The sequence below is a fragment of the Arachis ipaensis genome, chromosome B10, assembly GCF_059453495.1.
Source record: "Arachis ipaensis isolate K30076 ecotype BB chromosome B10, ASM5945349v1, whole genome shotgun sequence".
NCBI classification, from domain to species: Eukaryota; Viridiplantae; Streptophyta; class Magnoliopsida; order Fabales; family Fabaceae; genus Arachis; species Arachis ipaensis.
Window position 1 is genome coordinate 43,118,829 of NC_142435.1, and position 4,865 is coordinate 43,123,693.

A 4,865-nucleotide genomic window follows, 5' to 3' on the forward strand; every position below is an offset into this window, starting at 1 on the left:
TGATAGTCCCTGTAATTACATGTGGACTTTTCTTATCTTGATGAATCTTTCATACTTAAGAATTAAGAATATTTAAAAATTCTAATACATATTATATTATGAGAATCTTTTTTATAATTTATGACCTTGGAAGCAGTTTACTTTTTAAAGAGACTTAACAATTTCTCTTATACGTGGAGAATACTTGAAATTTTCACTCTTAGTATTTTGTCTAAAGGAAACTTTTTAATATAGATTTTTGATCAATAATCCCGAGCCAGTTGGCTCAAGTTAACGGATGATAAAACACCCCTCGAATCTAATTACACAAGCCTCTCCTTAAGACAATCAACATCACAAGCATATAATTAGGAAATCTTTTCATTCATCCAGACATAGGTGTCCGGAGTCTCTTTGGACTCTAAATGCTTTGTCTCAAGACAATTCTTAATATAGGTTTTCAATCAATAATCCCAAGCCAGTTGGCTCAAGTTTTCGGGTGATGAGGTATGCCTCGGATTTACTTGCCCAAGTCTTTCCTTGACACAAAGAGCACAACAGGCACATAACTGGGTTCTATTTATTGGTGCTTAGAGCCTTATTGCTCTTCTATTTTTTGATCTTCCCTTTTTATTATTTTTTATATAAGTACCACTGCTTCAACGGTTGGACGTTGGATTCTCATAATATTTCTCTAGAATTTTATTTTTGGAGATTCTCTCTCCTTCTCTGCAAGATTTATCCATATATCTTGGGTCTATTAATGTAATCACATACTTCTACGAATCACTCACTTTTATTTTAATTTCTTTTTTATTTTTTAATTCTTCTCATTCAAGTACTCCCTTTTTACATAAGCAGTTTACTGGGAGGAACAAGCAAACAAGTTTTAGGCAACTAAAATAACTAAAGAAAACAGAAAACACAATGCCAAAGAAAAAAAAAAGAAAAAGAAAAAGAAGAAAAAGAAAAAAATAACTAACCACCAGAAAAACAAAATTACCATATTTCACTTATCATCATCCTTGGTTTCCATCTCGACTTTCACCTCTGGCTTTGGGGATGCCACATTCTTTGTCTTTCTCATGCTTGCTGCCATTGCCTCTAAGCTTCCTCCTCCTTCCTATTGTATTCCCAGATTTTATCCATTTGTTCGAATGGTGGAACTTGTAGTAGGTGTGTCCGGTGGGCAGAAACATAGAAATATTTCATTCTTTTAGTCATGTCCAACTGAAATTATTGAAATTCTCGATAAAATTGTTGCACATCAATTTCTTGACGATGACTAGTTCCCGCTTGAAGCTCAAGTGTGGAAGGTGGAGGAGGCTGCTATTGTGGCTCATCTTCTTGGACTTCTCTATGGTACCTTCTTGCTGATCTTTCTATTACTGCTACAAATATTGGCCTTGCAAGTTTAATAAGGGTTTCTTGCTCAATGGACACTCCAGCAACTTGACAAAGACGGTAGATGATACCCAGAAATTTGAGTTTCGCTCTTGAATATGCACTTTGAGCCATGGCTCAAATGTGTGTAGGGATGAGATTTTTCACTCTAACTTCTTCCCCAGTTATGATAGAGTAGTTGAGGATGGCTCTGTCTACTATCACTTTAGAATAATTGGAGGTATGGACAATTGAGTGTTAGATAAAATTCAACCATCCTTTAGTGACAGGGATGAGGTTCGTCCTCTTTAATTGATTTGGTTCTCCCTTAGCATTAAACTTCCATTGTGCCCCTTCGACATAAATATCACGGAGCATCTGATACTCCCCTTTGTCATTCATCATCCTAACTTCATAATCATAATAATCAGAATTGTAGGAGCAAGGTAGAAGAGGAAGATAGAGAACCCTTCAGATGTTCCGAGGTCCAAAGTCAATAGGTTGACCTCGGACATAGCTCATGAAAGTGGACTCATCGGATTTTTGGGTTTCCTCTTCAGGGGTCATCCAAGCATTGGCATAAAATTTTTGAATCAATGTGAGCCCCATCCTTCTCGGTGGATTGGCCAAGATGCTCCATCACTTTCTTCAGGATAATTTGGCTTGAATATCCGAATATTCATCTAGTTTCAATTCGAACCTCACATTGAGAATGACTAATTTTTCTACCATCCACATGCTATATTGGTCTTCATGTAGCTTGGAACGGAACCGATTTGTGTCACATGACGGAGTGGCCAATTCCTTTCCTTGTCTCTATTTGAATAAAGACATATTGATTCTTTGAAATAATACCTCACAGTATGTAAAACATAATCACCACACCAAATTTAGAGTTTGGGCATATAAGTGAGAGAATGAAATATGAAGTGAAGTGAAATAAGAAGAAGTTGAACATGTATGTGATATGTGATATGTGATATATGAGTATGAAGAGTGTATGTGCATTTATAGTGTAGCGAAGTATGAATTGTGTGGTTGTGAATGCATGATGGTGTGTACGGTGTGCATGTGTGCAGAGAGAATACGTGTGAAACAAAAGCTAAATACCAATATTAAAAACCTTGGAAGTTGAAAAACTGATGCATAGAGGTAACATGTGATTGCATGCTTGCATGCATGTGAATTATGACAAAGGCAAATTGGGAAGAATAATGTGCATGCATGCTTGGTGTTTGCAAGAAGTGATGTATCGTGCATATATGATGATGAACCTTGGAAAGACAAATAATTCATGCTGGTAGTTGTAAAATAAAAAACAAAAAGTAAATTTGCATGTAAAAGTCTTTGAAAAACTTATTAAAGTTAAAAATCAATAACAAAAACAAAAATTAAAAGTAACTAGAGGAGATGCATCACCATAAGCAAGGGGAGTCATCCAAGGCTTGCTTGGCGCTAGGCCCCAACTCTGGAGTCGAGTGCCACCCTTTAAAATTCTATCAAAAGCTCCGAGCTGAAGTCCAGGGCACTAGGCTTGAGTGTAAAACCCGCAAAATTGATAAATAATTAGCCAATAAATTAATAATCAATTAGAGAAGTTAGAAATATAAATTTTATAGTTTAAAGAGATAGAGCTTATTAAAAAAAAATTTGACACTAATTTTAAATAATTTAGCCCAAGATTGGGACAAACGGGCCGAACCGGACAAATTAGACCCATATTGGGCCTAAGGCCCATCCCAATCCATAAAACAAAATGAGATTCAGCTCATTCTCTTCCCCTTCATTCACAAACACGTTCCAAAAACACAAGGGGGGAAAGGGGAGGAGCACTGAACCCTTGTTCCAATTCAAGTTGCCATAAATTTTGATCCGGAGCTCCGATCACCGCATTGTTTGCGGTCACGCGTTCACCGTGTCAAACTCTACAAAGCCCATTACTAAATATGGTAAGTAAGTCACATCTTTAGTTTCGATTTTCTCCTCCCCAATTTCGAAAATTCAATATTGTGAGGTGTTGAGATTTTGATTCTTTGATGTTTTAGGATCCAATTAGCCTGAGAAATTAGTGAGTTTTTGTTAACTTGAGGCATGGATAAGGTAAGAACCCTCAAACCCTAGTGAATCCGTTGATTATATGTGTTTGGATATTGAAATTTGGTATATAAATGTGATAATGTATATTAGGTAGTGAATATGTGATTGTGAAACGTAATTGAGGTGATTGAAAGCTTGGATTGAGCCTTGGTTGCTGAATTAAATGTTTGAATGATTGAATTAAATGTTTGAATGGTTGGAATGTACAAGTATACTAGTGTTAGTTGTTTTGATGGAATTATGGAGTTTGTTATAGAAATGTGTTGAATAATGATTGTATTTTGGGTTGAAAATTGTTGAGTGAATTGATGAGATTTTATGTATTGAGAATGAGTTGAGAAATGATAATTTTGTTGGTTATTGATGTTGATGTAATGTGAGGATAATGTTTTATGATGAAGTTGTGTGGTATGATCTTGAGTGTTTAGAGTGGAAGTCAATATAAGTGAGTTATTGGGTTGTATGGAAGTAATGGAAATGACATAGAATAGTTTTAAGCATGTTTGGTGTTGTTTTAAGATATGAAATCATTGGTTTTGAAAAAGAAGTTTGGAAAATAGAGGTTTTAAACTTTTGGGTAAAAATAGATTTTTAACAAACTTCGGTGATCTATAACTTGAGACTCAGAATTTGGATTTGAATGAAATCTATTTCAAATTAAAGATCGTTTCAAGAGCTTTAAAACGGTATAAAGTTTGTGAAAATTGAAATTTTGTAGAAGAAGTTATGGACGTCGAAAATTTTGTACAGAAAGCTGATTTTTCCAAGTTACAGCAAAACCAGAATTTCTTGTTTGTGTGCACATGCACACTGTTGTACGCATGCTCCGAGCAGGGGCCATGTTTTCACTTGTGTGTACGCACACTAGTGTGCGAACGCACACACAGGGATATGCCTACTGCTGAGAGCGTTCGCACACTCTGTGGCGTACGCACACCCTATGTGTTTTGGTAGACTTACATACGCACACCAGGGTGCGCACGTACATGTATAGACATGCTTGCTGTTGGGCGCGTCCGCACCTCCTGGTGCGTCCGCACCTCTATAAACAATTGCACAAGTGTGCGCATGTACACATGTGTGGATACGCACACACTCTATTTCTCAGCAACATTTATTTTGTGATTTGAACATGGTTTTGAACTTCTAAACCTCTACTTTTACTCTTTTAACCCCTAAATCTTAGTGGTATACCTAGTAATGAGATGAAGCTAGGAAGGAAAGGTGGCTTGGAGGTGAAATAAGCTTGGAAAATGACAAATTATGTATGAAACGTGCAAAGATATGATGTATATGTGATGCCATGACCATAATGAATGATTATTCGATGATTATGAATGAATTTAAAGGAGTAATGATGATTAATTTGAGAATGAATAGACATGATGATGGTATGGATGTGTTGG